The sequence below is a fragment of the Rhynchophorus ferrugineus genome, unplaced genomic scaffold (assembly GCF_030347505.1).
Source record: "Rhynchophorus ferrugineus isolate W39M unplaced genomic scaffold, kcgeb_rfMv2 rfM4, whole genome shotgun sequence".
Classification (NCBI taxonomy): Eukaryota; Metazoa; Arthropoda; class Insecta; order Coleoptera; family Curculionidae; genus Rhynchophorus; species Rhynchophorus ferrugineus.
Genome location: NW_027472583.1, coordinates 9,171,248 through 9,183,654, shown reverse-complemented (window position 1 = coordinate 9,183,654; position 12,407 = coordinate 9,171,248). Strand labels below are relative to the sequence as shown.

General features: G+C 33.5%; 1 non-coding gene across 1 annotated transcript; it reads left to right on the top strand.

Moving 5' to 3' along the window:
* Nucleotides 1-3,627: 3,627 nt before the first annotated feature.
* LOC143196754 (U6 spliceosomal RNA) lies at nucleotides 3,628-3,734 on the top strand. The gene has a single exon (XR_013005822.1). It is a non-coding gene; the product is annotated as a U6 spliceosomal RNA (small nuclear RNA).
* The last annotated feature ends 8,673 nt before the right edge of the window (nucleotides 3,735-12,407 follow it).

The following is a 12,407-nucleotide window of genomic DNA, read 5'->3' as shown; positions in this document are numbered from 1 at the left end:
TTGTAGTAGATAACGATCGCCACTGACGGTATCATCGAGTTATACTTTAAAATCCTTGTCTGCAAATTTGTTGAGCTGTCCTGAGCGTTCTATAACTGCAGAGTGAAAGTTACCGGTATTAATACGTCGAAACCCGCATTTAGATGTTGAAATCAATGGAGCATGGTTATCTTAAGGTCCATAGAGTATTGATTACCTCCAGCTGTCTTTTTCTTCAAATTAAGATAAAGAAGTAAAACTTCCTAGAAATGCAATTTACCTTTTTTCAAATAATATATATGAATTTTTTTTTGTTTCAACATGAGTTTGTTACTAACGTACCCAATGCCGATTAATACACAGTAACACCATCTGTTACAGATTCTTTAAAATTAAATTAAATGATATAATTTATTGTGTTCCTAATTTTATTAACTCAATGGGAACCAAACATACAATGCCACTATAAAATAAAATTATATGACGTTGATCCAAATTGTTCAACATACGTAACACGATCTTCCCGATATATATTATATAAAACTTAAAAACATAAATAATTGAAGCTCATTATTTTCGTTCAAGAACTTTTGATATACTTTGTCTTCCTTTTTCACAATCGCCAATTTGTTTTCCGCGTATCCGAGACTGCGACTCTCTGTCGCATAGCTATCAGAGCCCTATTTTATTATTTATCGAACATATTCAACAAAATCAAATAAACGTAAAAAAAGCGGCGATGGGGTAGCAAGACTGGTGTGTGGGGGATGGTGGGGGTACAGATGGAAGACGATCTCGCAAGGAAACAGGGGCAATCGAAATAATTGGAAACTTGAAAAATCAAGCGTTCGTTATTTCCGTTTTTTTTTGTTATTGTGGAAGACAGTGGTAGTGGGGAGGGAGTTGGATTTTTAATAGTGAAAACAGGGAGCACTGCGTTTAGCATCCGAATGTATATAGGTCTGATATATATGGCAACGATTTCTTACTTTTCTTTTAAATGTTTCCGGTATTATTTAAAACAAGTTTGAATAAGTAGTTATAATTTTATTTGCTCGCTGCTCTTACAAAAGGCTTCACCAAAAACAGACAACACGAATGTGATTACATACTACAGCTTTGTTACGTGTTTTCTGACCACTGAAAATTAAGTTTCTATTAATTACTTTCAACATTTACACCATTTAAAAAAATCATTTAAAGACACTTTGTGTAGGAATTTTCTGTCTTTTAATCAATTTTTGAAATATCCAGAATATCAGAAATGTAGAAGTATAAACGTATATAAATTTGACCATTTTTCACCAACACCTTTACTACAATGTTCAAGTAAGTTCGATTTTCTTATTATTTGACATAAATATGCCACCGTTTTATAGCAGTCTACTGGTCACCAAACTGCACACTTATTTTTGTATGTTCTGCGCTAATTTCCTCTATTAAGTAATAAATAACAGGTCAATTGAAAATTACTCCGACCTGACATATAGTTCATATGTTCATCATGTCCATACGTTTTTTAGTTAGCCATAAGCCTTAAAAGATGCGTGTATAAATTTGACAGCTGTCGGATCATTATTTTGTGAATTATAGCATTGTGAGTGAAGCGACTTTTGTTATTGTGAAAAAAATGGATAGGAATTTCGCGTGTTGATAAAATATTACTTTTTTAAGGGAAAAAATACAGTTGAAGCAAAAACTTGGCTTGATGTCGAGTTTCCGGACACTGTCCCAGGAATATTAACCCTCAAGGATTAGTATGCTAAGTGTAGACGTGGCGAAATGAGCACCGAAGACGGTGGACGCAGTGGACGCCCAAAAGAGGTGATTACCGACGAAAACATTTAAAATATTCACAAAATGGTTTTGAACAGCCGTAAATTGAAACTAAAAGAAATGGCAAACACTCTATAGATATTAACTGAACTTGTACATTATATCATTCACGAATATTAGAGTATGAGAAAGCTTTGTGGAAAGTGGGTGCCGCGCGAGCTCACTTTTGACCAAAAACAACGACGGGTTATGTTTGAAGATGATCAAGCATAATTAACCAAACATTTTTGCGCCGATATGTGACAACGGCTGAAACATGGCTCCATCATTTCACTCCGAAGTCCAATCGACAGTGGACTGGACACGATAAACTCGCTCCAAAGTATTTGAAAACGCAACAGTCGTCTGGCAAGTTTATAGTGTCTGTATTTTGAGATGCGCATGGAATAATTTTCATAGATTACCTTGAAAAAGAAAGGACCATCAACAGCGACTATTACATAGCGTTATAGGATCGTTTGAAGGACTGTGAAATCGCCGAAGAAACGGCCACATTTGAAGAAAAAAGAAGTGCTCTTTTCTCAGATCTCAAAAGAATGCTCGGTGGGAAGAAATTTTCATCGAATGAGGTGATTGCTGAAATTGAGGCCTATTTTTGAAGCAAAGGACAAATCGTACTACAAAAATGATATCGAAAAGTTGGAGGGTCGTTATAACCAGTGTATCGCCCTTGAAGGGAATTATGTTGAATAAAAAAAATCATTTTGCCAAATAAATGTGTTTTACTATGATAAGCCGGGGACTTTTCAATTGACCTGTTATATATATATAAACACTTACATTGCCTTTCTCTCATGACATTATTTCTGTTAGATTCTGCACAAAAATTTTAGTGAAAACAATACGTTAAAAATCTGGATTACTTCTTCACCGAACTAATATATGCCCGATGATCTGGGGGTCAGTTGATTTTCCAAAGGAATAACACAATGAACCCGAACCGATGTCGGAAAACGAAGGACAAAAAAAGCGCATTTTCCCCCGAATGAACCTGAAACAAACCGAAGCAAACGTAGCAGAACGATCTAGTCGGCGACGTTCCCGGAAACTTTTTCCTATTGTTAGTCTTCGGCATTGTCGAAATTAAACAGCGATTGTTTTTTTTCCTCCTTCCTCCCACCCCCCGCCCTCCGAACGCCACTCGACCCGGTATCATTGTTTAGCCTCGGGCCGGATTTTCCGCCGAAATTCGAGAAAAAAGTTCGGGAACTTTTCGAACGTCGATCGTTAGGATCGCGGGGATGTGGGGGGTGGGGCGTACGGTCGAAGGCGAAAAAAGAGATGCACTCGAGTTGCACCGCTCGATTTTGCTTCAAGTTTTAATTGAATTTTGAGTCTCGTCGCGGCGTAAACGTAAAAACCGACTCCTTAAATCGTCGAAAACTACCTAATTTATTTAGTTAATTAACGGAAGAACCCTTTCCGGTGAGATTTCGTTTTGTTGCCGCCCGCGATAATGGCTGTTTCGACGCGAAAAGGCAACGTTTAAATTGGTCACGGCGAAATTTCCAGCTTGTCTGTTCGGATAAAAACATTGTTACTATTATCTGCTAATTTGTTATGCAAAAACTCCTACACGTAAAAACAAACTCTAGACCGTCGTTGAACTCGACTGAATTAAATAGATTACTGTAAATTGGTTAATAAACACGAAGCCGGCTTGGTGGCGTAGTGGTAAATGCGATGGGATGGTCCTCCTATTGTTGCGATAACCGCGGGTTCGAATCCTGCTGGGGCATGGTCGTAAATTTATGTTTGTGGTTGTTTAAAATTTGTGAATGGTCTAGGCAAGAAGAGTGTAATATCCGACATGTGCTCGCTTCGGCGGTACTTATAATAAAATTAGAACGATACAGAGAATATTAGCATGCCCCCTGCGCAAGGATGACATACAAAATCGTGAAGCGTTCCACATTTTTACTTTACTTGCTGCTGATAGGTTTAGTCTACTCGAGAGACACTTTTGGGTTCCATCGTTGACTAGCATTTTCACCACTGAGCTGATGGCTATATATATGGCCCTATCTGCCTTGGAAGAATCACGGATTAGCGAATCCATATTAGTAGTATCGGATTCTATGAGTTCCCTAGAGAGTTTAAGATCGGCAAGGACAGTCCACCCTCTGGTCACATACACCAGAGAGATACAGACAAAGTTACATTTTAGAGGTGTAAAAATAACATACCTCTGGGTCCCCTCCCATAAAAGAATATCTGGAAATGAAAGAGCCGACCATCTGGCAAGTAGGGAAGAGGAGTCGATCAAGTTAAACGAACTATTCAGCAAAAAAGTTGCCAAAGTCTATATGAAGGGCCTAAATAAGCAATTGACTCAATTAGAATGGGACCTTCTCATAAAAAACAATAAATTATGGTAAGTCAAGAAGATCTTTTCTCAATCTACAGACCATACTAACATCAGTAGACACAAGTCAAGCGTCCTCGCACGACTGCGAATGGGGCACTGTAGAATGACACATGAATATTTGTTGAAGGGACAGAGCCCGCCCTTTTGTGATTTGTGTCGGACTCAACTTAGCGTCAGACAAATCCTACTGGACTGCCAAAAATATGTTGATTTGAGGATGATGACTTGGGATGCCGACAACATTGAAACAATTGGTCCAACCTGAGCAACTGAATCTGCTGATTGACTATCTAAAGACCATAAACCTACTTCAACATTTGTAACATACATTTATTAATGTGTAATTGAAAAAATTTATTGTATATATTCTACTGTGTAGTATTGTAAGCTGTTAATGTTCATATAATATATTGTAATTCACCCTAAATAACCCAAGAGTCTGACCGGTTTTAAATAAATAAAATAAAATCCGACAAGGAAAATGATTCCAGTCACGCCAGTAAAAAGGCTGGGTAAGATCGGATGTCTTATGGGATGATTTCTAAAGTTGTTCACTCGCCAGTCGGTAGGCTTAATGCTGAGGATCATGGTTCGGAGCCCAGGTTAAACTTTAGGCTCAGTCCAGATAAACCCATAGTTGGTAAAAGGAGACTTTAATATATACTTTAAAAAAATAAAACGCAAGGTGTATTTTTATCAGAAAATATTTTTCTGGGGACTTTGAACTGAAATTTGTCCCGAGGCAATAATATTCGAATTATCTATTAAATTATAACGAAAAATGTATTTTTTTATGTATCTTCTACGTACTCATCGGTTGAAATATAGCACGGCTAAAGCGTAAGGAGGAAGAATTTTTAGGCCTAAAATTTTTGTGTAATATGGCCTACTAATAAGTAAATTCCAATGAAACTAAAACATGAATAGCAGAACGGACCAATGATACCTAATAGGTGAACAAATATTTTAGGTTCTATTTTAACAACCGCCAACCCGCTGCCGTTGTTACGTAAATTTGACAGAAATGTACCACAAAAAATCAGCAAATTAATTATAAATCGGTAGAGAAGTTTTTATATTTTATACATGAAATAATATTAATGAAACTGACTGAGTTAAGAAGTGTTGATTAAGATTTTGAATTACTTGTTGTTATTCCCATATTTTTAGAACTATAAAAAAGTTATGATAGTTATAACTTACCGATTAAAAAAAATATAATCATATAAAGTTACATTTTACATTACTTGTAGAGACAAAAAAATAATGAGTCTGTTTTATCGGAAGGAATATTCAGCTGTGAAAGAAAAACATGACATGCGAAAATTTCAAACAAATATGTAGATTAAAAAAATCCCGAATAACAAGAAGCGTGTGTGTTCTGTTTATAACGATGCAATTTTATTTAAAAATTCAAGCAAAGATTTTTTTTGCAGTTTTTTGTCATGCTTCTTTTTTACATTAGCGATAAATACAGTATGAGCAAGACCGATGATTTACAGAAAAAAAGTTGAAGCTACAACCAACGAACTTTTTATTAACATTATAATAAAAAATACAATTAATATACAAAAATACATAAACAGTAACAAATTACTATCCTGACGGACTTCAAATTGCTAATTTGATACTAAAGCAGCTGGTGAACTACGATGTTACTACATGTCAACAAGAGAGACAAACTTACTGGCCGATTGATCCAAATAAAACTACAGACTTAGTTTTAACTAGAATTAGCACAAATTAAAAGTTTTAATTTGTTAAAGTTCTTGATATTGTATAACCCATATTCTCTAAAAGTACAAATATTATCACCACGTGTTAGAACCCTACTTTTTGTACCTACTTAACCCTACTACTGTCTGTTGCATGTGAAATGAACATTTTCCATAACCTCGCCCAATATCATACTCAGTTGCTCTGCACTTCCAGCTATTCCCTAAACTGAAGAATCCACTTCGGAGATCTGGTTTTTTGTCGAGTAAGGCTATTAATATATAGTCGAAAAAGGTTTTGAAACCAGAAATTCATTTCCGCAACAGTTTAAAAAATTAGAAAAAATCGTCGACACAAGTGCTTTTTGTCCAAAAGGGAATATTTTGAAAAAGGACGAAGTAAATTTGGACAATAAATAACCTGTTTGCATTTTAAAAATGTTTCGGACATCGTAGTAAAAAGAGCAATCGTTAGTCTGCAGAACCTGTACGTTCGGGTATAATCGTGTACTAATAGCCGATAATTTTTTTTTGCCATATGGTCGGAATTTATGTTACAGCATCTAAGAGAAGTAGATCTTTGAGGTTACATTTATGGTAATAAAAGTTGTCTGCTGTTTCATAATTTTTTTCTATGTGCATTATTGGATGTTGCGTGTTTGTTGTTCTACCTTTAGAGTTGTAGCTGTTTTAATGATTGTTTGTTTGTGTTTTAATGAATCGATTAGTTAACTCTTGTCAGCACATTTATATTTAGAGTATTATTCTCTACCACTCTAGCATTCTGCAAAATCCTATCAACAGTTAGACCAGCAGTCAACTGATCTTTGGGCATATTCTCTTCGGATTTTGTCCATTTTTGTAACAAATCTCATATTTATGCCCCGCATGTGTCTCAGTATATTCAAAGGATACTTCGGCTAAAATAGATGTTATTACTGAAACATATAACGACTAAAATATACTTCTAATTGTTACCATTCAATGCCATTTATGTTATTATTCCTGACACTTCGGACAAACTCCATTAATGAATTGACTACCTCTAACTGGTGGCTAACGAACTGTAGATGTGTTTTCATAATGTTAGTTGGAATAACGGTTTTCTTGCAGAATTGACACTAAACTTGATTTTCTCTATAAATGTGATATTTATTTTAATAAATGTATTCAAAATAATTTAAATAAAATCAGTCAAAAAATCAAAAGATACTTACTTTTAGACTTCTACTTTTAAAATCAATTGTTATGGCTTTTATTATTAAAAATATGGTATCAGCGATCTACCCCACTCGCAAGTAGCATCAAAAACGGCGATCGCCCAGCGATTATTTCCGATTGCAAATTTCGATTTTACCCGAACGCACAGGGTCTACACTTTAACGAATACCATGTTAGTAAAAAAGCGCAAGAATAGAAAAATAACTTGCGCCATGAAAATGACACAATTGTACTGAAATAATGTATTTCTGCTAAAAGACTCGAACAGATACCACTAAAGAATACTGAAACCTCCTTTGATTGCTGATAAAAGAACTTCTTACATTACAATCATTTAGATACCTGTTATACGAGGCTTATTTATCATCAAATCGTCTAAGAAAAGGGATAAAATAAATAATACGCTCTTTTTTTCGTCGAGCGGGATATTTTCGCTTATTGAAGTGAATGAGGCACAAATCGGCTAAAGAATGTACGAACAAGGGAAGGACGAGGACGTCGCATTCTCAAGTCATTTAACAAAAGAGGCATCCGTGTATCTTCATCCGTGATCTTAAGCTGCTTACTTGCATACCTCGCCAGAAATTACGTTCCTCTTCGTCAAATCTTCATCGATTTTATTTCCCTGCTTCGTTGGAAAGGCGACTGTCAGAAAAACGGCAAGGACGGAGAATGCGTTGGGTCGGTCTCGGGTGAAGGACGGACAGAGTGGGTATCTTTGAAGTACCGAACATAAAATACAGAGTGACATATTATAATGAAAATTAATAATGTATTACAAAAATACTAATATACAGCGAATAGGCGAATTAATATTAGCGATCTATTGCTTAAAATTAAAATCAATCAACAGGTCCCAAATCTAATTAATAAACAATTGAATTCATTAGCGCACTCTGTTTAAACAGTAATAGATGTATTTCAGCAGTTCTTCTATATTATTTATATCGTTTTCGCCGAACTATTTGCCTTTGATTTCAAAGCATGCTTCGATTTCGCTATATTACTTCTTGGACAAGTTTAAGTTTCACTAAAGCATTAGTTACAGCATTATTGGCAGCTGAAAAATGTTCCGCTTCTATTAGATATAGTTTTCGCAGTTTTCCGACCTTTCTAGTTCCTTCATCTAGATATTTCTGAATTCTTATTTCTGTTATTTTTCCCTTGGGTAATTTCGTGTTTAGTGCTAAACCAATTGGTTACTGCGTTTTGGTGATATTTCCCATTATTTATGCTTTATTAATTTCATATGTTTCATTGTTTCCACGATTTTTTTTCTTATTGCCTTGTTGCAATATATGGTGTTAGCAATCATTTAATCTTTTTAATATCTCTGGATATTTTTGAAAAATTATTTGAGCTCATTAAAAATTTTAAATTTTTCTTATTTTAAAGTGTTTTCAGAATTTTTATCTTCTCTTTTAGGTTCTTCTATTATATAATGTTCATTATATCAAGTTTTATCTATTCTTAATGGTATTTTCATTTCATCTCTCAATATACGAAACTCTACTTGTTGAAGGCAAAATTTTTCGGATTTCATATATTTCATTCACTTATTCCCACAATCACTTTTTCTCTTTCAGAACCGGACTATAAATCTTATTTTTAAAATGTAATGAAGTTGAGGGAGTTTATATAGATAAGTATATTCTCCTTTTGCTTTTATTGTATTGGATTCAGCAATTTTCTGATCTTTGTAGTTTTTTGTCCGTTTGTTATTTCAGTTGTAATTTTCTCTTATTTTTTAGTATTCTGGGTGTGTTTCCGCGTTTACTGATAAACCAATTAGTCTGTTCGGGTCAGTGCTCTTTTCCATTACATGTACTAAATCTACGTCATTTGTTTTTTAATTTTTGATTATTTCTTTTCTTCCTGGCTTTATGTCTACATTTTCTGATTCTTCAAAGTATTATTGGAGCTTCTTTTTTCTCCTCTTTCAAGTTCTTGTACCCTTTCACAATGTCTATGTATTACATATGATATTTATTATATTTCATTGGTTAGTTTTATTTTTTAGAGTTCATGTTATCAAATTTTTAAGTATTTTTAATTGAAGTTTCATTTTATCTCTCAACGTAGGAATTTTATCTCTTCTTGTCGATCGAAACATTTTTCCACTGTAAAGTGTATTGAAACTGAAGCGAATTTATACTGAAAAATATAGTCATTTTTGCAACAATAAATCTGTTTATCACTTTTGTTTCCGGAAATATCTAACTCATTTCCGCTAGCTCATCGAAGAACTTATTATACGTAAGATGCACGACTCCACCCTGTATTACCCAAACGTACGGTAAGTAAGCATGGGAAATGAGCGGCATAAAGGGAAATGAAAGCTCATTATGCGCAACTTTTGCAACCGTTCCCAACAATTTCCACACACCTAACCGATTTATAAAGCGACAAGAATAAAAGAAACTTCGTTTTCGGGATACAGTCGCGAACGACGACGGAAACTAATCCCGACACTCCGGGATCCGAAGGAAGTTTTTCCGGGGAAGTTCTCCAACACCAACACGGATGCGAGAAGGGGGTTAGACCCCCCCCAGCACTTGATACCGGGCGGTCAGGTTATTGTCTGCGATTTTTTCTTCTTGCGATGATGTCGGACCGCTTTTTTTTGTTTCTGTTCCGCGTCCATCCACTACCAGGCGAGCGGCATCTTTTATTTATTTGACACGGCAAGAAAAAAAACGGCAGCTCGGAGACGGGTTGAGTGGAAGGGGGGAACGGCGGAGGGGCGTTGATTCTTTGTTGCGGGGAGATTTTTCATTAATTCCACCGAGTCCCGGCCTACCGCGATCATCTGGAACAAGATTACGATTTGCTGCGAATGAAAATTACTTTCTTTATGTATTTCAATTGTACGATATAAAGGAAGATTTTCCTGCTGTAATGCTGTAATCATAACCGGGTTTACTTGTGTCCTTTATATTATACACCGTAATTGTTCGGATATTCTCAAATGCCGCCGCGAAGATATACTTTCATTTCAAGTATAACGAAAAAAAAACAGATTTATTTTCGTCATTCTATTTGCTTTGAATGAATACAAAATTGATGATTTCATACCATAAAGGATTTTAAAATGGTATAATTTTTATAATGGATAATTTTTTGTGAATATGATTATGACTCCAGTAGAAGTGAAGGTTATGTTAGTAAATGCAGAATTTTATTCATAACATAAGAAATACAGCATTGCCTTATTATCTCTTATATATATATATATATATATATATATATAAGGTTAGGGCAAGTTATTTTCAAAAATATATATATACATTCATTTTTATATTTTTGCAATACAAGGTGGATACAAGTGTGTTTCAAATATACATCGGTTCGAGATTATTAGATTTCAATTAACGCCTTATAAGCGTTGACTGAATAAAATATTTTAATATTTATATTTTTGTTACTGTAATTATTAATTTACTTAATATTTTAACAACATTAGTTTTGTATATAATATAGTAATTTCAAATTCTCTTCCGTAATATTTAACATAAATATGTAAATTTTACGGCAGACTGCACCTAATATTTTATTATTAAAATTTTTATTGTTGTTATTATTAAAAAGTGGAAATGTTCTCAGTTTCATAAGCATTTTTGTTTCGAAGAAATCATATTGTAGAATCCTATTTTATAATAATTCCATTATGAATTATTAATTTAGTTCTGTTATATGATTGTAAGTAGTTACCACTGACATCACTGACACGTTTCAATTAAGAGGTTTTAAATTATTGGTGTATAGTTTAAATTTCCATTATAATTAAAACAAATTATATAACATTTTTCACCATTTTCAGGAAAAAAAAAACATAAAATCATGCAACAGCATATATCATATATATGCACTTTTGAAATGTGTTGAAAGAATTAGTTGTCAAAAGGTAGGTTTCCTTTTTCGTTTATTTTATTCCACTGTTGAACCGGATATACATGGAAACGCTCGTTCACATTTAGAAATTTCTCCGAAAATATGTATTGAAATACTTCCATAGACGAATCATTGTTCCTTCCGACTACCATTGAGGTGGATTGAGATTGATGGCTTAAGGCCAGGCTCAACAGCTTAACTCTTCTTACGAAGAAGCTAAAATATTAAAACCTATATTTATATCGCCTGAAAATATGCGAAATATATTTAACGCAGAATTAATGTAATTCCTGAAAGATTTTGAAAATAATAAATTGTAAGGATGTATTCCGAATAAGGCTTCAAAATATCGAAAAAGCCCAAAACGTATTTATACCGTTTATATAATAGTTTTAATCAAAAGATATATTATAAACTAGGATAAGTTATTTGACAATGATTGAATGATGACGAAATGAATCATATTTAATTTAGCAAGTATAACTTATCCAGCGTATTTTATAAATTAAGAACGCATCTTACTAGTGTTTTCTACATTTTTGTTCTTTATTTGTTATAAGAATAATAAAAGAGACTTTTCAATCATTTATTATAGCACATTATAATATGATAAATATTTCATAACTTTATTCGATTATATCAAGCACCCTTAATGATAAGTACCTCTCTGAGTTTTTACTAATAATACCCTGTAAACGAGCATGTTATATAAGAAGAATAAAACTAGGTTAAACTATTCTATAATAAATTATCCCTTTATTATAGGATATCAGACAAGGCATATATTTAATAAATAAATTTTAATAAACCAAGTGGGCATCATACACTGTATGTTCATTTGTTTTTATGTTCTTCTGCTCGTTTAGTATAATAATTAAATATATATTGTGATAGTATTATAAGTTGCTTCAAATACTTATAATACTATACTTGCCTCTTATAGTAATAGTTGATTTTAGTAGTTTCATGGAGTGTAGGCAAATATTAATGATTAAATAATATCGCTCTAAGATTTATATAAAACCTGTGTCTTTTACTCTGACAAATATAACGATATTTAGGTAATCTGAAGCTAAATCATCAAAAGGAATCAAATATGAGTAGAATTTTACAACAGTCGTATATGTCCTGTAGAAATTATAGAACTTTATATCTTTTCTAAAGGACCTCAAATCGTAGGGTTGTACGGTTTCTCTATCTTTATTTAACTTAATCGTTAATCTATTGAATAAGATTAATGTAAAAAGAAGAAAGAATTTGATTTACAAAAACCTAAAGGTCAATATTAAAACATACAACATCCAGTGTATTCTCCAGATTTAGCTTTACATTTGAGTATGTAAATATGTAGTCACGAAAGCGTATGTTGATGATCCATAAGTGCATTGAAATCAATA